This window comes from Dama dama, chromosome 33 (genome assembly GCF_033118175.1).
Source record: "Dama dama isolate Ldn47 chromosome 33, ASM3311817v1, whole genome shotgun sequence".
Taxonomy (NCBI): Eukaryota; Metazoa; Chordata; class Mammalia; order Artiodactyla; family Cervidae; genus Dama; species Dama dama.
In genome coordinates, this window is record NC_083713.1 from 37,599,448 (window position 1) to 37,622,785 (window position 23,338).

The window sequence follows — 23,338 nt, forward strand, 5'->3', positions numbered from 1 at the left end:
ATCCCCAGTTCTAAAGACAAGCAATCTTAGCATACTTTCAAAACTTTGCTATCATTAAGTTAATTATATTTTCTTATTGTTATCTAATAAAGTACCTGAATGAGGAAAAGTGCCTGAAATGCTTATCATATGTATGATTGAATCTCCTTCAATTTGTCCAGAGTGTACAAATAAAAATCCTCACTTTTAAATTAAATTTTAACATCCTCATTAGTAAGTTCTGTGCTAATTAACTTACAGCTTGTCAGTTATCATCAAAACTACATGTGAAAGACATTGTGAGCAGATTATGGATCTCTGAATTAGCATCAAAGGCTTTAAAACACACTCATTATCCTAAATGAAATATTATAAAGTAAACATTAAATGCATTAGGATAGTGTTCTAGAATCCACACAGATAGTTTGCATTATATCAGATACTGTGAAGATATACACCATTTTCACCAAGGAAATTCGGCTGCTGGTCTCAATTTTAGAGTAAATCAATACAAAGAAGATTAACTTTGAAATGTCGATCTGATTTTTTTCATCTCTGGAGTAACTACAGAAGATACTCTTATAAGCTCAAAAATTTCACAGAAGAAATCAAAGGAAAAAATATCAAGGGTACTAATATGGCCACAAATACACAAAAAGGAGTAATCAAATTATAAAAATTAATATTAGTACAACTAAATAATAATGAGGCAATTTCTTCTACTTGAAAACTGCTGCTATGCCTTAAAATTCCTCTTCTTCCTACATGTATGTATTAGAAAATGGTATTACTACAAACAATATTTGAAACTAAATAAACATTAACAGATTAATTTAGTCACTTATCCACTTTGTTATACTAGTTAGAACAGCTCTACTAACTCTACTAACTTATAATCATTACACTATTGCCTAATCATGTTTGTTGAAACTGCTAACAATTTAATCCTGCAAATATTTAACACTGTTAATACTGCAAACTTCATTCAAATCCTAATTTAGAAAAGTGCCCAAATGATACAACAACCATGGAATCTGTACAAAGTGAACATACGACCATAACCACCACCTAGACGAAAAAAGAACCTTACCAGCACCTAAGAATCTCTTATGCTCCCTTCCTATTCTCCAACAGCCTGCAAAGGTAGAATTCCAAGGTCTAACAGCACACCTTCTCAGGGTTTTTGAGTTTTATATAAACAAAATAACATGTTTTGGGTCTGGCATCCTTCACGCCACCAGTTTGTGAGACTGATAACAGATAAACTCTCTTTAAAAAACAAAAAGGCACATAAGAAAACTTGATAGTCCAAACAAAACTTCCACTTCACAATCTTAACTAACACTCCTAACAGCAACATTTACAAATAAATTCTCCATTAAATTCTCATTAAAATTCCATAACTCAAATATGGCATTCAATACACAGTACTTTTTAATGGCTGTTGACTGAAAACAAAACAAATTAAAGCCCTGTGTATTTAAAATATAAAAGACATTTATTCCTCTGCAAAATACTATTCCCTTCCAAGAAAAAAAAAATTCTTTTGGATCAGTGCAAGCTTACTAACATAAAGAACAAATGGGGGAAAAAATTTAGACACTTTATATATTCCAGGCCAAAGTAAATTCCCAGCTGTGTTCAGTTTATCTATTCCCCCTGTGTTGTTTCTGATGACTTTACACAGACTCCAGATGCTGTGAATATACATGAGCTATGTGGGGAGCAGAGGGAAAGAAAATCTGGCAGGTCAAACTTGTGTTTTTAGCAAAATGAGATGTCTCAGCAAACAGAAAAAAATATTTAGCAAACTAAAACATTTAAGATAAGATAATAAGGTTTAATAAAAAACCAACATTTGGAAATGCAATATATTGATAAGTGTTCTAAATTACACTACTTTTAAGAAGTTTATAGAAAGCAGACAAGAACAAAAATGCTACTTGTGACTTTCAAGAGTTCTTAAATCTGGGCTTTTGATCTGTGTTAAAAGTAACACATTTTCGTAATATTGTTATAACAATATCCTGAAAGAATAAATAAAAGTAAAATACATTCTTAATTCTTACCTGGTCAGTAGCTACAGCTCTTGTGGTGTTAAGCTTCAATTTGCTGAGTATGAAAAATTTCTTAATTCAAGTTCTTGTTAATACTGGCAGGTATAATTTTTCTGAAGGCTTTTTTTTTTCCCCCTCTCTCCTAAAAAAAATTTAATTAATTAATTAATTAAATAAGATATAATTATTTTGAGAACTAAGGAGGGAAATATATCAAGCAAAATTTCTAAAAACAAAATAGAAATCAAAATTGATTTTTAATTATAATGTCCTGAGAGTACAGAGTGAAATACCACCCAAGGGAGCTATAGAGCATAGTGATTATCCCTGTATCCAAATTTTGTTCCTAAAGTTTTTTTTGAGCTGTTCTAATTATATATAAAGATTGCTATCTCATGACTTTCAGTCTTTCTAGAGGAATTTTAAAGAACAAAGAAGATATATTCATTTTTAAATAGAACAAAATTACCATATAGGTTCATTGCACATTATTAGAAATCTGTAATATATTATGGAATCTTAGTGGTTAATTTCCCTATATCTTTAAAGTTTGTTAGTTCATTATCCTAGGAATTATTCTGACATGTCCTAATCAATAATTCTCAACTATGCCAAAAAAGACTAAACTAAGGAGAAAATGGAGGATCACCCCAAATAATGCAATAGTGAAGTAATCACCCCAAATAATGCAACAGTGAAATACATTATAGCCACTGCATCATCTTTCAGTTTTTATGGTGATGCCCAAAGCACTGCTTCATCTTTCAAAAAGATACAAAATACCAGAGATACCATCTTTGTAGTCTTTTTTGTTAGCTTTCATTGAACTAGTACTTCACAATCCCTCATATTCTTCCCCTAACAGCAAAGAGAGAACTGACAGAGAAAAAGTTTCACAATTATTAGAGATTCACGAGGTGAATGTAAAAAAAAAAAAAAACCAGCACTCTAATGATGACAATAAAATTGACTAAACCCTCTGGCACTACTGACACTCAGAACCAAGTAATTTTTCTGTTGTAGAGGGCTGTCTTGTGCCTTACAGGATGTTCAGCAGCATCCCTGGCCCCTACCCACTAGATCCCATAGCAAATACAGCTGTGATAATCACAACTGTCTCCAAAAAAGGGAACCTTCCTGCCCTGTTGGTGGGATGCCAACTGGTGCAGCTATTATGAAAAACAACATGGAGGTTTCTTAAAAAACTAAAATTAGAACTACCATATGATCCAGCAATCCGACTCCTGGGCATATATCCGGACAAGATGACAATTAGAAAAGATACATGTATCCCAATGTTTGTAGCAGCACTATTTACAAAAGTCAAGACGTGGAGGCAACCCAAGTGCCCATCAACAGATGATTGGTTCAAGAATATTTCACACACACACACACACACACACACACACACGAATATTACTCAGCCATAAAAAATAGAATGAACCACTGCCACTTGCATCAACACAGATGGACCTAGAGATTATCATACTAAGCAAAGTCAAACAGAGAGGATAAAAATTATGTCACTTATATGTGGAATCTAAAAAAATAATGCAAATAAATCTATATGCAAAACAAAAACAAACTCACAGACATAGGAAAGAAACACAGTCACCAAAGGGGAAAGGGGGTGAGGAAGGGATAAACTAGGAGCATGGGATTAACAGTATAAACTACTATTCAGAAAATAGGCAAGTAACAAGGATTTGCCGTATAACATGGTGAACAATGTTCAATGTCTTATAATAACATATAATGGAAAACAATCTAATACAAATGTGTGTGTGTGTCTGTGTGTGTGTATAAAACTTTGAATCACTTTGCTGCATACCAGAAACTAACACAATATTACAAATCAACTATACTTTAAAAAAAATGTCTCCAGACATTGCCAAATCATTCAGGTAAAATCACCCTATATAAACATCTCAGACCACTGGCAATATCCTAGATAATTTTCTCAAACTTAAAATCCAAGGAATGTTGGAAACTCTGGGAGTTCTTCAAAAAGTTCAACACAGAATTACCACATGACCCAGAAATTCTACTCCCAGGTATATATCCAAAAGAACTAAAAACAGGTATTCAAAACAAGTACATGTACACGCATGTTTATACCATCACTATTCACAACAGCCAAAAGGTGGAAAGAGCCCAAATGTCCATAAAAGGAGGAAAAAATAAAACAAATTCTATATATACATACAGTGGAATATATGGAATGTTATTCAACTATAAAAAGGTATTAAATATTGATAAATGTTACAGAGTGGATGAATCTCAAAACATGCTCTGTGAAAGAAGTCATGTGCAAAACGTCATATACTGAATGATTCCATTTATATGATGTATCCAAAATATATAAATCCATAGAGATAAAATGCAGACTGGTGATTGCCAGGGGGAAGGAACAAATGCCAGGGAAAGGAATAAATGCCAGGGGAAGGAATAATTGCCAGGGAAAGGAATAAAATGGAGAAACTGCTTAATGGATAGGGGATTTTACTTCAGAAGAATGGAAATGTTTCAGACCTATTAATATATACAGAGGATAATTGTACAACATTATGAAACTACTAAATGATTGGAAAAGGTTTTCATTCCAATCCCTAAGAAAGGCAATGCCAAAGAATGCTCAAACTACCGCACAATTGCACTCATCTCACACACTAGTAAAGTAATGCTCCAAATTCTCCAAGCCAGGCTTCAGCAATACATGAACCGTGAACTTCCAGACGCTCAAGCTGGTTTTGGAAAAGGCAGAGGAACCAGAGATCAAATTGCCAACATCAGCTGGATCATCCAAAAAGCAAGAGAGTTCCAGAAAAACATCTATGTCTGCTTTATTGACTATGCCAAAGCCTTTGACTGTGTGGATCATAACAAAATGTGGAAATTCTTAAAGAGACGGGAATACCAGACCACCTGACCTGCCTCTTGAGAAATCTGTGTGCAGGTCAGGAAGCAACAGTTAGAACTGGACATGGAACAACAGACTGGTTCCAAATAGGAAAAGGAGTACATCAAAGCTGTATATTGCCACCCTGCTTATTTAACTTCTATGGAGAGTACATCATGAGAAACGCTGGGCTGGAGGAAGCACCAGCTGGAATCAAGATTGCCGGGAGAAATCAACAACCTCAGATGTGCAGATGACACCACCCTTATGGCAGAAAGTGAAGAAGAACTAAAGAGCCTCTTGATGAAAGTGAAAGAGGAGAGTGAAAAAGTTGGCTTAAAGCTCAACATTCAGAAAACTAAGAATCATGGCATCCGGTCCCATCACTTCATGGCAAATAGATGGGGAAACAATGGAAACAGTGGCTAACTTTATTTTGGGGGACTCCAAAATCACTGCAGATGGTGATTGCAGCTATGAAATTAAAAGATGCTTACTCTTTGGAAGGAAGGTTATGACCAACCTAGTCAGCACATTAAAAACCAGAGACATTACTTTGTCAACAAAGGTCCATCTAATCAAGGCTATGGTTTTTCCAGTGGTCGCGTATGGATGTGAGAGATGGACTATAAAGAAAGCTGAGCACAGAATTGATGCTTTTGAACTGTGGTGTTGGAGAAGACTCTTGAGAGTCCCTTGGATTGCAAGGAGATCCAACCAGTCCATCCTAAAGGAGATCAGTCCAGGGTGTTCATTGGTAGAACTGATGTTGAAGCTGAAACTCCAATACTTTGGCCACCTGATGCGAAGAGCTGACTCATTGGAAAAGACCCTGATGCTGGGAAAGATTGAGGGCAGGAGGAGAAGGGGACAAGAGAGGATGAGATGGTTGGATGCCATCACCAACTCAACGGACATGAGTTTGGGAAAACTCCAGAAGTTGGTGATGGACAGGGAGGCCTGGCGTGCTGCGGTTCGTGGGGTCGCAAAGAGTCAGACACGACTGAGTGACTGAACTAAACTGAAATGATATTAAACTTTTCACTTTAAAATGGCTAATTTTGAAAAGAATATAAGAATATATATATGTGCATAACTGAGTCACTTTGCTGTACAGCCGATTGGTATAAATTACTATTCAACTATACGTGAATTAAAATTAATAACTAAAAAAAATTTTAAGTTAATTTTGTGTTATGTGAATTTTACCTCAAAAATTATTTTTTAAAGGATCGGTGAGTTGGACAATGAATTTCTAAGATCAAAAAGGAAATATGAAATATCCAGTTAGTATTCAACAAGAAGGACTCTTTACATACTTTAACAAGAACCTGTTTTGCAAAAGAGCTGACATATTCTGTTATCATTTATGATGTCGATACAGTTCAAATGTGGACAAATGCTGAAGTGTACACGAAGGTGAGTAAAAGGAAAGAACACAAATTAAAAAAAAAAAAAAACACTGGACTATCTATCTGGTGTTCATAAATCTAAAAGAATGTTTTATGAGCAAAGATGATGGTTATCCCTGCTTCAGCAAAACTACGAACTTACTTTAAAAACTATCTTATAAAAAAAATAAAAATAAAAAAATAAAAACTATCTTATACAATTAAAAATTATTGCATCAGGGAAGATGAAACAGTTCCAGGGATGGATTATAGTGGTGATCGCACAATGTGAATGTACTTAAACGCCACTGACCTGTAAGCCTAACAAAGGTCAAAATGGTAAATTTTATTACATGCATATTTTAAAACACATACACACACACACACACACACACAAAGTATTGCAAGTACCAGTAGAACCAGAAGAAAAAATAAGCTAAGGCCTCTGAAGAGACGTTATTAAAAACATGTAGGTTCATGTATGATGGATGATGAACAGCTAATTACATTTAAATGACGTTATCCATTTCAGGTACATATACATTCAAAACCAGGAAAATACAGAACAAAAATCTGCATGCGCTATATTTAAATTTCATTAACATTTCTAATACACTTTTTTTTTTTTTTTTTACTATTCCTTTATTTTTACTTCTGTAAATTATTCAAGATCTGACTTAAAGGTGTAAGAAATTTTAAAAGATCTACTGGACCCAGGTGGTAAAGGGTGATGGCAGTTTTTCTTGGTGTATTAAGGTTAAGAGCTTAAGAGTCTAGAGTCTCAGTGCCAGGATTCAAACCCTGGTTCCAACACGTTTTAGCTCTGTGTCCTTGGGTCGGCTACCTCTCTCAGGCTCAGTTTTCTCATCTGTAAAATGGGGATAATGATAATATCTATCTCAGAATATTAAAGATGACAATGAACATAAATAACATTTAATAACGCTTGGCACATAGGAAGTAAACAATGACTGCTAGCTGCTGTCATCAGCTGCTCATCCTATGAGCATAGCTACAGCTCACTCAACACAGGTTCTTTCTAAAGAGTTTGACCTTTAGTAAATTTCAAAACACTGGGCATATTTCACAGTAAAAAATGAATCAATCACACTGAAGAGTAGGGACCTGTTTTTTGCAGAACTTAGCAAAGGGGGTCATAAAATTTAAGTTGTTACACTAGAACATAAAAGAATACTTACTAAAAAAGAATATTTAAAATACTCAGAAATAAAAGCAATGCAAAATGCCTATGGGTCAAAACTAAGTTTTCACATTTATCAAAAAGAAAAGGAAAGAAAAAAAAAAAGGACTCAAGAGCTCGTTCACGATATTATTAGCTAAAAAATTATCAGATAATATGAATAGTGTTTATGCCTAACATGTCATATATAATGTCTAGAACTCTGGTAAAAAAACTAGTACAAAATAAGTATCAGTACTTTCAAAATCCTCATGATTTTCCACTTTCTCACCTCCCAAACTAAGCTAACAAAATCATGAAGCCCTTATCTGGTCGAGTTTTTCTTCTGTTTTCTAGTTCATTTTTTCATTTTTACTTCTCAATCCATGCAGCACTTATACACTATTCTCAGACGATAAATCCTTTACTCCATATTTGTGATCTCACTGTATTTCTAATTCCTTAACTCTCTGATTTGTGGAAAGTAATTAGGAATTTCTTTCTCTCACTTTCTTCAGGGCTTTCTTCAGTTAAAGAAATAGAAACAGTCAACATTAAATTTAATTATATAAATAAGATTTGGAAATCAAGATCTCCCCCCCCCCCCCATTTAGAACAGTAAGGATAGAATTATTGTAAATATCTTGTGCTATCTCCTAATTACAGCACTGAAACAAAACATTTATTAAATAGTTCCTAGAATATAGGGCTTCCCTGGTGGCTCAGAGATAAAGAATTTGTCTGTCAATGCAGGAGACCCAAGGTTCAGTCCCTGGGTCAGGAAGATCCCCCGGAGAAGGAAATGGCAACCCACTCCAGCGAAATCCCATGGACAGAGGCGCCTGGCAGGCTACAAAAAGTGGGACACGACTTACAAAAAGTGGGACACAACTTACTAACAAATAAGGGCTTCATGACCGTTGTATATAAGATGATACAGAAATAGAGTCACTAACGAATTTAGTGACTTGCACCAAAAGAATTCACCTTCTACCTGAGAGGAATGATACAAACCCAAGAGAAAAAGCATAAAGTGAAAAGATTCAGCTGGAAAGGCTCTGGAGGCAATCAGACCTAGATTTGAATCCTGGAGTCTTCACCTACCCTCTCTGTATATGACGTGAACAAGTTCCCTTCTTCTAAACTCTAGATCTAGACTCCAGATCTCACCTTAAAATGAGAGTAGTATCTTTCTTGCAAGTCTGCTGTAAGAAAAAAAAATACAAGCACCTAACATAGTACCTGAGACATTCACAGATACTCAGTAACTGTTATTAGGATTCTCTTAGAGCCAGAAGAGATTATTTAATCCAATTCTCACTTTACAGACGGGGACACCAAAATATCATAAAAACATAATGAGTGTCAATTGAGTGCAACAAACTGGGTATAAGACAAGTTCACGAGTAATAATCACAAGTGTTTAGGTAAGGCTTTCACAGGTGGACAACAACTAAGGAAACAAACATTGCTATAAAAACTAAAAACAAATTTTAAGCACAACCGCTTTGTGTTACTGATTTTCAAACAAGGGTTCTGAAAATAGATATTAAACACAAGGTTTACAAACAGGTATAAAAGTAAATTAAACCCATGTCAGACAGGTTAAAAATTCAGCTTTTCAATTAGAACAATAATATAATATTCATCAAGCATCCTAGGAGGAAAAACATCTCCCAAACTCAACAGGTGAGGCTACATTGAAAGATCATGACTTCAGAACTTTCTCCTGTTGGCCACATGTAACTTTGTTCTGAAACAAAATCAAGACAATATTCAGGTTTTTCTCGAAACACCACTTCACTAAATGCATCCTGTAGTTAATTTTCAGCCACCATATATCTTAATCTTTTCAAATGCACAGTAACCCACTTAAGTTTGAATGTTTAAAACATACCCAATTTAAACTTTAAATGAGCCAGTTGGTAGTTTTATAGGACAAAACTAGAAGACTACTATATTAATCATCTGCATTACAACTGTATTCCGTTTTTTCTGTTATTTCACCATTATCAGTGGCTGTCTTGCTTACTCACAAACATCGAGTCAGCAGGACTAAGTAATTTTGTGGGCAGTGGAAAAAAATAATTTTCACTCTAGAAGTACATTTCTTGCTCATTTTTAAAACCTCTTCCTTACCTTTCCCATTAAATCTTTTACCAACTTTTGGATAGCATTTTAATTTCAAGAATTTTTCCTTCGATCACTGGATTTATTTCCAAACTTTTCCAAGAACTTTACATTTTTCTTCTTTGACTGATACAATGTAGTGTCCCCAAGAAAACTGAGTTCCAAGATGTAACACACAGTAGCAGATCTCGACTTTACCGAAAACAGGAAATGTAATCAACTCATCAACAACTACTCAATTAGGACAAACTGAAAGTAAGTTCAAAGGCAGAGCAGAAATAACCGCACTTTGTTTTTAAGAGTTTCAAGGTTAAAAACCAGTGCAACTCTGGGTTTTGTTTGTTTTTGAAGGGAGATAAAAACCTAAAACTAAAAGAAAATGGGTCAAGGCCTATCCTTGGGAGAAGTGATAAAGCAAACATGCAGTCAACGGTAAAGTTCATTTTATTCTCTCACCCTTGTTTCCTGTCTGGTGGGAAGTTTTTCAACACAGGGGTAACTTTCAACAGAACACAAACAGTGGCCAAAACCAAGGATTCTCCCTCTATAGGGAGCAGAGGTTCCCAAAGTCTGGTGAATTCAGCGGAGCAGAAACGCCCGGAAGGAAACTACATCCAGACCTAACTTAATCAGAGACCCGGGAAGCCAGCGAGGAGGACGAAGGAACCTGGACTCCACCCTCACCGCCCGGGGCCCCAGTGGCAACTCGGCTGGGCAACGTGACTCAGGAAAGCACGGGGCTAGCAGCGGCCTACCGCGGCTGCCTCCGCGGACATCTGAGGCCTGCCTTCACAGGCTTACCTGAAGGCGGGCGGAGCGGGAAGTCGCGGTCTGGACCCTTGTCTTCCAGGAGCGATGACGCGGCGACAGCGACAGCGACAGCAGCAGCTCGGACTGGGCCCGGCTCCGGCTCGGCGAACCGGCGATGAATCAGCCCGATTCCATTCAAAAGAGTCGCCCGGGCCTCCGCTGCGAAGCACTTCCGGGTTCACTGCTCCTCTTCGGCTTCCGTTCCTCCGACGGCCAATTGGAGACGACTCGGGAGTCGGGCAGCGTCCCTGGAGTAGCGCCCGCGACAGACGGAGCGGGCCAGCTTCTTGACTGCAGGCTTGGAGGGCGAGGCGGAAGTTAGCGCCGGACATCCTCGGACATCCTCGCTGCTCCGCCCTCACGTCTGCCTTCCCCGCTTCTCCGCGCTCTGCCCGCCCGAGACCCGAGACGCTGGCCTGCGCTCCCTGGGAGGTGACTGGATAGGAAATGGAAGTGTAGGAATGCGAAGTCCAGAACTCCTCTCGTTTTGGTGTTCATCGCGGCCGGCCCTACTTCAAAACGAAAAGGTTCAGTTGAACTAAACTTAACGTGGTTACCTGAGAAGCAAGAGAGAAAAGGGAGAAGTGTGAAAACAGTGGAAATCGGTCGGTCTGATGTTCTTTTCCATAGTGCAGTCTATTCATCTTTTTGTCTTTACCAATTTGTGAAGATTGAATTTCAAAGAAAACAAACATTTGCTTAATAGCGAAACCATCTGTTGTAAGCCCAATTTAATTTACAAAACTTAAGAAAAAATTTACTCACATTTCTCCTAGTAATTATCAACAATAACCTTTTACCCATTAGCTCCCCTGCTAGGTGTTGAGAGAGCAAAACCGCCCGAGAAATGACTACTGACAAGTTTATGTCACAATTCAGCACAGGCTCTGTTTAGGGCAGGACGTTTACCAAGCCCCTCTCACTTTGTCAGATATGTTCTAAATAACTAGCATCTTTAAAGCATTCCTAAATCAAGAAAGGTGGTCAATCTACTGGATAGAGGGAAAGGAAAGATTCCGACATCTGAATCCAAAACTGTTTGAGTGGCACAATTATACAGAATTTCCCACTCAAAAATCGCTATCTAAAAAATCGGCATAGACCATCTCATTTGCAAAGAAGAAATAGCAGCACAGATGTAGAGAACTAAAGGATGGATACTAAGGGGGAAAGGGGAGAACAAAAAGGATTGAGAGATAGGGTTTGACATGTATACACTATTGATACTATGTGATGACACTTAATGGTCACAAACTTTACAAATTTATTAAAAAAAAAAATTAATCCGCACATCCATGAAGCTTGATAAAGTCTAAGTGGGATAAATTCAAAGAAATACACACCTGGACACATTATAATTAACCTGTTGAAAACGAAAGTCAAGGAGTGAATCTTGAAAGTGTAAAGAGAGAAGCCACTCCTCACATAATCCTAAATAAGATTTATAAACAACCAAAACTACTGAAGCAGAAAGCAGTGGGATGACATGTTCAAAATGCTGAAAGACTGTCATCTAAGACTTCTGTATCCAGGAAAACTATCCTTCAAAAATGAAGGAGAAATTAGTACATTCCCCAAATGCATGTATAAACAAAAATAACAACAATTTGTCACTAGGAAACTTGACATACAAGAAATTCTAAAGGGAGTCTTTCAGGTTGAAATGAAAAGCTAGACAATAACTCAAACCCATATAAAGGAAACTTGTAACTATATAAGTAATTATAAAAGTATAAATGTATTTTTTGTTTATAATTCTTTTTTCTCCCATTTAAAATACAGCTGCATAGTAATTAAAAATCTTTGTTGATAGGCACATTATGTATAAGGACCTAACTTGTATCATAATTACAGTACAAAGGAAGCAAGAAGGAATGAAGCTATATAGTAGCTAAGGTTTTGTATACTATTGAAATTAAACTGGTATTAATCCAAGCTGTATTGTTCTAAATTGGTACTTGTAATCCCCAGTTCAGTTCTGTAGCTCAGTCGGATCTGACTCTTTGGGAGCCCATGGACTGCAGCACGCCAGGCTTCCCTGTCCATCACCAACTCCTGGAGCCTGCTCGAACTCAAATCCATTGAACTGGTGATGCCATCCAACCACCTCATCCTCTGTCGCCCCTTCTCCTCCTGCCATAGGAGCCACCGCTAAGACAACAGCGTTTACCCATTAGCTGCCCTGCTAGGTGTTCAGAGAACAAAACTGAGTAATGCCTAGAACAACCACTAGGAAGATACTCAAAAATATATATCATAAAAGAAATGACAAGGTAATTCAGTCGTGTCTGACTCTGCGACCCCATGAACCGCAGTGCGCCAGGCCTCCCTGTCCATCACCAACTCCCAGAGTTTACGCAAACTCATGTCCATTGAGGCAGTGATGCCATCTAACCATCTCATCTGTCGTCCCCTTCTCCTCCTGCCTTCAGTCTTTTCCAACATCAGGGTCTTTTCAAATGAGTCAGCTCTTCGTATCAGGTAGCCAAAATATTCGAGTTTCAGCTTCAACATCACTCCTTCCAATGAACACCCAGGACTGATTTCCTTTAGGATGGACTGGTAGTTAAAGGTACAAATGTAATTAAAAGGTACAAATAAGTATTTAACATAAAAGGTGGGAGTAAGAGGGAATAGAAGAACAGAAAAATATATGACATTAAGAAAACAAATAGCAAAATGGCAGGCATGAATACTATCTTATCAGTAATTACATTGCTAGTGCTAAGTCTCTTCAGTCGTGTCCGACTCTGTGCAACCCCACAGACGGCAGCCCACCAGGCTCCCCCGTCCCTGGGATTCTCCAGGCAAGAACACTGCAGTAGGTTGCCATTTCCTTCTCCACTGCGTGAAAGTGAAGTTGCTCTGTCGTGTCCGACTCTTAGCAACCCCATGGTCTGCTGCCCACCAGGCTCCTTTGTCCATGGGATTTTCCAGGCAAGAGTACTGGAGTGGGGTGCCATTGCCTTCTCCATAAGTAATTACATTAAATGTAACTAAATAAATGCATCACAAATGGATTAAATATTCTAATTAAAAGAGATTTGTAGAATGGGTTTTAAAAAAAACTATATGCAAGCCACAAAAGACACATTTTAGATTTAAAGACAAAACATTTTGAAACTAAGAGGACAAAAAGTACATTTACCATGCAAACAGTAACGTAAATGGTTTGACCACTTTGAAAATTGTTCTGGCATTGTTGGATTTTGCGGGGAGGGAAGCATGGCAGCAGGCTACACAGAGACCTAGGCAGTGAAAGAACAGAGTCCTAACAACTGTTACCTCTAGGGAATTCCGATTCTGGCCTCTTTTTTTAAAAAAATGAAGTTATAAAGTACAATTACCAGAGAATTCCTCGGTGGTCCAATGGTTAGCATTCAGTACTTTCACTTCTGTGGCCCAGGTTCAATCCCTGTTCAGGAAACTAAGATCCTGCAAGCTAAAAAAAAAAAAAAAATACCATTTGACCCAGCAGCTCCACTTTATATATTTACCAAAAGTAAATAAAAACATTTGTCCACACCAAGACTTAAACATAATAGTTCATAGCAGTTTTATTCATAATAGCCCCAAACTGGAAATAATCCAACTGTTTCCCAACTGGTAAGTGGATAAAATGTGGTATGTCCTTACAACACAATAATGTTCAGCAGTAAAGAGGAAACCACTTATATATGCAACAACATGGATGACTTTCAAAAACATCATACTAATGGAAAAGAGACACAAAAGAGTACATATTGTAAAACACAATTTTAATGAACTCTAAACAAATGGAATCACATACATAGTGACAGAAAGCAGATCAGTGATTCTCTTGGGGGTTCAATGTGGAGTTAGATGCTGCATGGGGTGTGAAAGAACTTTTTGGGTGGTCAGAAATATTCTATTTCTTTATTGTGGTGGTTTATCAAAACTCATCATACTGTACACTTAAGTACATTTTATTGTATATAGTTTATACTACAATATAGTTGATATAAAAGAGAAGAAAATCCTCAAATTTGTTATTTAGTCATACCAAAGTATGACTTCTGTCTAAAATGTCCTTTCTTCCATCTCCCATCCCTATATTTTACCCCAGTGGTTGAAGTATGGTCAGTAAATAACATTCACATTGCTTACCCTACAGTCCTACTCTATCATCCTTATTTTACTTGTCTGCCTTGGCATCTAAATTTTAAGCTTCTTGAGAGCAGTGGGTAGGGCCTAGCCATCATAGATACTTAAATATTAGAATGATATTTATTCAAGTAGTTTGCTTGCTAAGAATACTCAAAAGGATCAGAAATATCTAAAATCTAATAGCCCCTCTTGAAATTATCAATTCTTTAAAGTTAAATAAAATTTATAGAATTCAGGCCACATATCTGATACAAATATTACATCTAATGCTTAAAGCATTCATTGTTTGGGTTAGTCCCAGTGTGGCTATATAGTCCCACTGTATGCACAAAATTGTGAATTGTTTGATATGTTTCCTAAAATCATATATTGCAGAAGTTTACCTTATTAGATATATAATATACCTGTGTCAGAGAGAAACTTTTCCTGCTCCTTTGGTATCTTCTGAACCTGACAGGTTTGTCAAATGAATGAATAACTCTGGCTATTAGCATTACTACATATGTTCAAAATGCATGAACCTTATTATAAAAATTCCTTCCTTTTTGTAAACAGCACTACATGCATATACATATAATTCCTTTCATATACAAAGTCTAACTATGTGTCTAACAAGAAGTCGTAACAGTAGGTTTTCAGATAGCCTAAATTTACAATCATGAATATTAGAAAAGAGCTATTGCAAAATGAAACTTTAAGAAATGTTTGGAAAAATTTAAGAAACATTGTTTTCTGTTCAAAATTCAAAATCAGTTTTAATTGTTATACCTAATTATAGTGTTTGAATTATACAGTTTTGAATATTATAAATAGATCTAGCACAAGAAAAAGGAAAAATAGGAAAATATTTACTTTTTGAAGTACAGTGATTTAATGTATAAAGCCAATAGAATAATTGTTACTTCTGCCAGATGGTATTTTACATTTTGATAAAAAGATATATTCTTAATCATATATGTCAAGAAAAAGGGACCATATGTTGTTAAACACTTCCAATTTGTCATTTAATTTAAAAGGCACTACTGATATTGCCATAATTTTTTTTGGTGATGTGGCCTAAGTATCCTTGGTGTCAATAAAATTTAATTTTCTCAAGTAATTTCTTTATTGTTCTTTGTTTGAGCAAATAACTCAACAAAGATTTTTTTAGCACCTACAAAGAAAAGATGCCATAAAAAGGATAAATCAGAATTCAGAGTACATATTCAAGTTACTACTGGGTAAAAAAGCATAACCTCTGTTTCCAAGAAGCCTCTAAAATTTAACTTACTGCATTCTAGCAAAGTAAGTAAAATACACAGGATAACTCAAATGATTCCAAATTGACATCCCTTAAGTTCAGAAACCAAATATATTGTTAAGATTTTTAAAAAGCAGGGAGGAATTCCTTCGGGGTCCAGTAGTTCGGCCTTCACCCTTCCACTGCTGGGGGTACAGGTTTGATTCCTTGGTCAGGATAGTGAGATCGGGCAAGCCCTGCACATTGCTGCATGTGTTAGTCGCTAAGTTGTGTCCAGTTCTTTGTGACCCTGTGGACTGTAGCCTGCCAGGCTCCTCTGTCCATGGGATACTCTGGGCAAGAATACTGGAGTGGGTAGCCATTTCCTTCTCCAGGGGATCTTCCCAACCCGGAAACGAACCCAAGTCTCCTGCATTGCAAGCAGATTCTTTACTACATGAGTCACTAGGGAAGCCAGTGTAGCCAAAAAAAAAAAAAGATTAAAAAAAGTGATAATTTGTATTACAAAGTAATTTTGATCAATACAAAAGGGTTTCTGATGAAAGAAACTATATGGAAGACAGAAAATAACATTTGATTTATAATGGGTAAAGGAAATTGATACTAGATGAGTATTAAAGGTTTTGTATGGATTTTTTTCCTCTGCCTTTTGAAAAGGAAATTTGTTGGTCCTTTTTCCTCTGCCATTGTCCATCCAATTCTCCTTTCATTCTATAGGGCTTTATGTACTATTTTATTCTGGCTGAAAGTTTTAATTACCATGTACATTCTGAAGACTTGCAAATTTCTATTGTCTGTCTTTTCCAGGTTTTTTTTGTTATTGTATTACGGGGATGACAGAGGATGAGATAGTTGGATGACATGAGTTTGAGTAGGCTCCAGGAGTTGGTGATGGACAGGGAAGCCTGGGGTGCTGCCAGGGGGCCCAGGGGGTCACAAAGAGTTGGACACGACTGAGCAACTAAAATGAACTGAACTGATTACTATATCACCATTTATCATTCTTGAGTTGATGTGCATTTGGATCGCTTCTAGTTTTTTTGTTTTTTGCTATTATGAACAACGCTGCTATAAACATTCTCTATATTCCCTGGTCTATCTAACCAAGAGATTCTCAAGACTATATACCTACAAGCAAAATTGCTGGGTTCAAAGGCATGCATGTTGTCAATTTTAACTTGATAATGTCAAATTGTAATCCCATTTAACGTTCAAACTTTCTTGCTGCTCTACGTCATCACTAGTATTTAATTTTGTTGGACCTCTTAATTTTTGCCAAGCTAATGAAAGTACAGTGATGTATCATTTTGCTTTAATTTACGTGTTCCTGATTACTAATAAAGTTGAATATCTTTCAAGTGTTTGTTGACCATTTATATTTACTCTTTTCTGAAATGCCAAGTCATGACTGTGGCACATTCTTTACTATGGAGTTCTTATTATTATTGTTTTGCATATTTTCGAACTCTTCATTTTTCACTTCAGTAAAATGAAACCTGAAGAGGATACTTTGCATGACAAAGGTCCTGTTGCCAGTTAGTAGCAGAACTAAAATTCATAGTAACTAGTGATTTTTTTTTTTAATTTGGTGGAAAAGCAACTGATATGCAATTAATGTCACTTCCTTCTGTGTTATCATTTTATTTTTCTAAAGTGTTAAGAGGTATAATTTTAGATGTCTGTGACACTTTAGAATGTATGTGACTACCTTCTTTCTAAAACAGGCAGATGCATGGGTTTAGCAGTCCACTGAGATTGGAATGCTGCTCCAAGGAGACGACACTCAACAGGGAAATTTGAAAAGTCATAGATCTGTTCATAACATTGGCAAATAATAGAGGAAATTGGTGAACAACTATCTTGAATATCTTGAGGATACAGTGAGGGAAGTGTATCATGTAATTAATTCTTCCAGATGAGTCTGGTCTTTCTACTCACTGTGATCTCTACTCATTGTGATTAATTAATTAAGAGGCAAAATCAAAATACAGTGTATTTCTCAGTGTTTTTCATGAATACCACGGGTGGTACACAAGATGATTTTGGACATCTGGGGACATCTTTTATATTAATGGATATATATTTATTTTGATATATACTAGAAAAATATATAAAGAGCATATCAGACCTTTAATTTAATGACTATTATTGCTTAAGAGAACAATTTCTTCTAAAAGCATCTATTTAAGGAAAAATATTAAGTAAACAATGACACAAATAATAAGTGGATATGGCAAAACTTGTGAAAATGGCACAAATATAACCAAAATTTGGGAAACCTGGGACAATGATTATGATCATAGATAAATCTGCATTGATAAATTAACTGTATTACTTCCTATGTGTATGAATCTGGGAAGATATTTACTTTCCTTGGCTGTACTGATTAGTATATGAGTTGCTTTAGCAAAGACCGAAATAGTAATAGCTTAAACAAGTTATCCAAAATCGCTGCAGATGGTGACTGCAGCCATGAAATTAAAAGACGCTTGCTCCTTGGAGGAAAATCTATGACCAATCTAGACAGCATATTAAAAAGCAAAGACATTACTTTGCCTACAATGTTCAGTATAGGCAAAGCTATGGTTTTTCCAGTAATCATGTATGGACATGAGAGTTGGATCATAAAGAACACTGAGTGTCGAAGAATTGATGCTTTTGAACTGTGGCGTTGGAGAAGACTCTTGAGGGTCCCCTGGTCAGCAAGGAGAGATCAAAACAGTATCCTAAAGGAAATCAATCCTGAATATTAATTGGAAGGACTGATGCTGAAGCTCCAAAACTTTGGCCACCTGATGTGAAGAACCAACTCATTGGAAAAGACCCTGATGCTGGGAAAAATTGAAGGCAGGAGGAGAAGGGGATAACAGAGGATGAGATGGTTGAATGGTATAACTGACTCAATGGACACAAGTTTGAGCAAGCTCTGGGAGATAGTGAAAGACAGGGAAGCCTGGCATGGTGCAGTCCATGGCGCTTCAAAGAGTCAGACACAACTGAGCAATTGAACGGCAGCAAAACAAGTCATCACATTTCTTTCTATCTCACCTGAAGATCACAGTAGTGAGGGGGTCAGAGTGGCACTGCTCCATGAGGTTCTCAGAAGCCTGGGGTCCATCTCCCAGCTGTGCCTTTATCCTCTCATATCATGGCATGTAGGAAAGGGAAAGAGGAATTAGGGGCAAGCAGCTTTTAGTTGAGAGCTTGAACTAGAACTTACACATAATCACTTTTGTTTACACTCTCACGGCTAACTGTTAGAGAGACTGTCATCTCTAGTGGGAAGGAAGAAGACAATGGACATCAAGCATCAAAGGACAATGAGGGGAAGTCCCCAGTGGTCCAGTGGTTAGGACTCTGTGCTTTCATTGCTGAGGGCCTGGGTTTGATCCCTGGTTGGGGAACTAGGATTCCAAAAGCACATGGTGCAGCCAAAAAAAAAAAAGACAATGAACACTGAGGGATGGAAAACAAGTGAGCAGAGTGCTCTAGTTCTTCCAGTTGTCCCAGTTCACTGCCTGGAGAAAATGTCCAAGTCTCAACACAGGAAGAAAAGAACTCAGGTGAACCCAGAGGCCTACCAGAATTGAAGAAACAGAGGTGGGAGTCTGGGGAAGCCAGGTTGCTAGAGTTCATCAGGCAGAGAACTAGAGAGGCGAGAGATACACAGGGAGAATGCCAGAGATCTAGAGTGACCACCTTGAATATGCAGCTGATTGGTAATCAGTACATGCATGTGGCTGGGGAAAGAACCGTGTGAAAGAATTAGAGGGTAGAGTGGTTCATTAGGGCCGGGAATAACAACAATAATAAAAGCTAGCCTTAGGGAAAAACCTCATAATTAAAACAGCATCAGTAAGAGCACCAAGAATGGTATGTTTCAGTAATGGGGAATGACTAGCCATATGTGAAAAGCAGGTTTTGGTCCTACTTAAAAAGCTTAAAAGCAGGACCCCAAAGGATCAAAATATTTCTAAGTAACGGAATCAGATTTAATGCTGGGTTATCAATTCTCTCCAAGCTGATTCTTAAATTCATATGGAAATGTAAAGGACTTAAAATAACCAAAACAACTGTGGGAAAAAAAGAAAATAAAGGTAAATTATTTATACTACTTGACTCTAAGACTTATTACATGGCTGCAATAATCCAGACCGTGGTATCTGACAGTTCTACAATCAAATCTTGGTTCCATCTTTTACTTACCTTGGGCAAGTCACCTAATCTCTATAAGCTTGAGTCTTCTTCTTTATAAAATCAAAATAATATTAACAACCTGGTAGGATTATGTGACTAAATGAAATAGTGCGTATGATGCACTTAGCATAGTACTGGGCCTATAAAAATAATGTCAGCTTTTACTATCACTCAACCCTAAGTTCCATAAGACAGGGACTGTATCTGTCTTGATTATCACTGTATACTTTAGGGTCTTAGAAGGAAATTGAGATTCAACTACCTCAGGCAAAGAGTTAACAAGAAAATAGTTGACCATGGACTTAAAAGTCCAACACCATCACTTTTCAAATGATGAGCATGAAATTTAGAAAATTCAGGTTTCAAGCCCAGGGGCTTCCCAGGTGGCACCGGTAGTAAAGAATCCACCTGCCAATGCAGGAGACATAAGAGACGGGGGCTTGGTCCCTGGGTTGGGAAGATCCCCTGGAGGAGAGATGGCAACCCATTCCAGTATTCTTTCCTGGAGAAACCCATTTACAGAGGAGCCTGGTGGACTACAGTCCATAGGGTTACCAAGAGTTGAACATGACTAAAGCGACTTAGCATATAGCACACAAGTTTCAAGCCCAGGTCAATCTTTTCTAATGATTCACACCTTCTCTCTTCTCAAATACTTTGGCTTTAGAACACCTTAATATTTACTTACATATTTACATAGGACTTTAAAAGCAGATTTGTAACTTTTGTCTAGGATAGTACTTAGAATTAAGCATATTCAACTTGGAAAATATGGATAACCAAAGAGTATGGTATGATAGGTAGAATTATCCAATAGTTTAAACTTCACTTCTAATAATCCCAAATTCAAGGAATAGATAATATTAATTATAAGAAAAAGCTCTGGTTTCAGAATAGTATATTTAGAATAGCCATGGTGGCCTATAAGCTGAATATACAAATGTGACCCTCATGCTGGGAAAGATTGAAGGCAGTGGGAAAAGGGGTTGACAGAGGATGAGATGGTTGGGTGGCATCACCGACTCGATGGACATGGGTTTGCATAGACTCCGGGAGTTGGTGGTGGACAGGGAGGCCTGGCGTGCTGCGGTTCATGGGGTCGCAAAGAGTCAGACACGACTGAGTGACTGAGCTGAACTGAAGCAAATGATATATGATATTGAGTCATTTTGCACAGAATTTTGTTTATAAGAATTTCATATTTAAATATCCAGTGACCACTATTTCACATCTATAGAGTCTACCTGTTTCACTTTGTAGCAAAAAAAGCAAAAAAACAATCAAATCCTGCTTATCATACTTTAAATCCCAACACAAATGCCCCCAAGCAAATCCTTAAAATCATTACCCAATCCATCTGACCCCCTTCTAATGGTTTTACATATTCCTGAGTCTATTTTTAAGATCTCTTCATTGTTTTTTGCTTCAAAATATGCATGTTTTGTTATTAACTTTGCATAAATATTCCCAAATTTTCACTTTCTTCAGTGAGTTGAAACTGGCAAGTAATGTAATTCTGCTAGCATACACAGGAAAAATGACTGTGGTAATCCACAGTTAAAAGCTGACTTCATCACGCATGATGGCTGATAAAGAATACATTTAATTTTAATCTTAAAAATTTATTTTCCATTTTGGTGGATGACCAATCTTCATCATATTTTCTCTCCTCACCCCCCAAAGCTGCCTGCCCCTTTCCATATAGTGTTATGCTTCTGGCCATTTTCACAGGCACATTCGGTGCTTTTAGGGTATATCTCTGTCTCCTTACCACTACCTACAGTTACAGAGTTCACCACAACCTCCATCTTTCTCATTTGTGTTCTTAACCTCCCCCTCCCCATTCCTGTTCAAGAAAGCATATGCAAGGATGTAATTTCTTCCTATTTTTGCCATTGACTAGGCCCCTTTTAGAATCCTATGTCTAGCTTTTATCACATTTCAAGAAAACGAACAAACAACAATAGTAATTGTTTTAATAATAGAAAGCATGAATAAAGATGAGAGTAATTTGGGGGTTTTAACCTAGAAAATAAAACTCTAACAGGTGAATTCAATTGAATGTTATTTCAAGAAAAATACTGAATGTTCTCTATTCCACAGAAGATATAGCATGACAGTTTTGAAGAGCTTCATTAGCTATAATCAAAGAAGGCTTTATCATTGGCAAGGATAGTATCAAATATTTCAGTTCTTTTAAAATAAGAGGTACAGGGAGATACCCAATTTTTTGACTGATAATGTCCTATCTTCCATTTACTATTTGGGGAGTTTATAAGTGAATGAAACTAAAGTATCTCTCCTAAAATTGTTAGGGTAGAGAGTGCCCAAAAGGAAGAAGAATGAAGACCTAGTAGCTCAGTGTCTCTAGATTATGGCTTCTTTTTATTTTTTAATTTTAAGTGATCACTTGGAGACGCTATTTATGTGTATTCTCACTCAAGGCAATTGGGTGTATCAGATCACTACTAAAAACCCAACTGCTTTTCTACCCCAGGATTCAGAGAAATAAAATACTGTCATTTATTATTTGTTTCAATATGCACAATGTTTGCATAAAATCCATTCTCTTCTTAAGAACTAGAAAAAAAATTTTTTCTTAATTTTATAAAATCCAGAAACTTACACTTAGCTCCCGTTTTAAGAGAAAAATATTAGTGAACCATTGGTTAGGACTTACATAAAGTTCTGAACTTTTTATAAAATAAATTTGATCCACTTAGAAATAGGAAAATTAAATAAAAAATGTGTTAAATATCAGAAAATACTGCTCCAATTAAGCTTCAAAAGCTTTCTTAGCCTCTAATGACGTAGCTTAAACAAGATTATCTTTGTTGGATGATATTAATTGGATCTATAAAGAGTCCTATTACTGGAGTATAACTATTTTTGTAATGAACTTATTTGTAGATTAGTTCACTATAAACCTTGTTAATCTTTTTTTTCTTAGCATTTTGTGATAGCTTTGTATAATTATTGTGTATTTAATAAATTAAGCAATAACCTTAATTAAGCTTTAAAAATGTTAGTGTAAATAAATGAATTCCAAACAATTTGGGAAAAAATAAACTAATTCATGAAGAGGATTTAATGTTCATGAATGACAAGAGTTCTCTGTAGGTAGATGGTAACATTCACAATAAATCTCAGCCATTGAGTACAATGTTCAAAGTACAAATAATTTGATCAAGAATTAAATAAACACAGATTACTTTTCCCTACTGAGAAAGAATTTTTTATTTCACGTTTCAAAACATGATTGGACCATCAATACTTACAAGAGCAACTGAAATATTAATCATTCTGATAAAAAAAACTTAAATTAAT

General features: G+C 36.5%; 1 protein-coding gene across 3 annotated transcripts in view; it reads right to left on the reverse strand.

The window, feature by feature from the left end:
* The window catches only part of PSMD14 (proteasome 26S subunit, non-ATPase 14), a 99,686-nt gene extending 89,087 nt beyond the window's left edge, over positions 1 to 10,599 (reverse strand). For 2 of the 3 annotated variants that reach the window (XM_061135312.1, XM_061135310.1), the window contains exons 1-2: positions 10,438 to 10,599; positions 2,049 to 2,178 (exon numbers count right to left, since the gene is read on the reverse strand). The gene's annotated coding sequence lies outside the window, so the exon portion shown is untranslated. The remainder of the gene's footprint in view (positions 1 to 2,048; positions 2,179 to 10,437) is intronic. The other variant, XM_061135313.1, reaches the window with a different exon arrangement.
* Between the last annotated feature and the right edge of the window lie 12,739 nt (positions 10,600 to 23,338).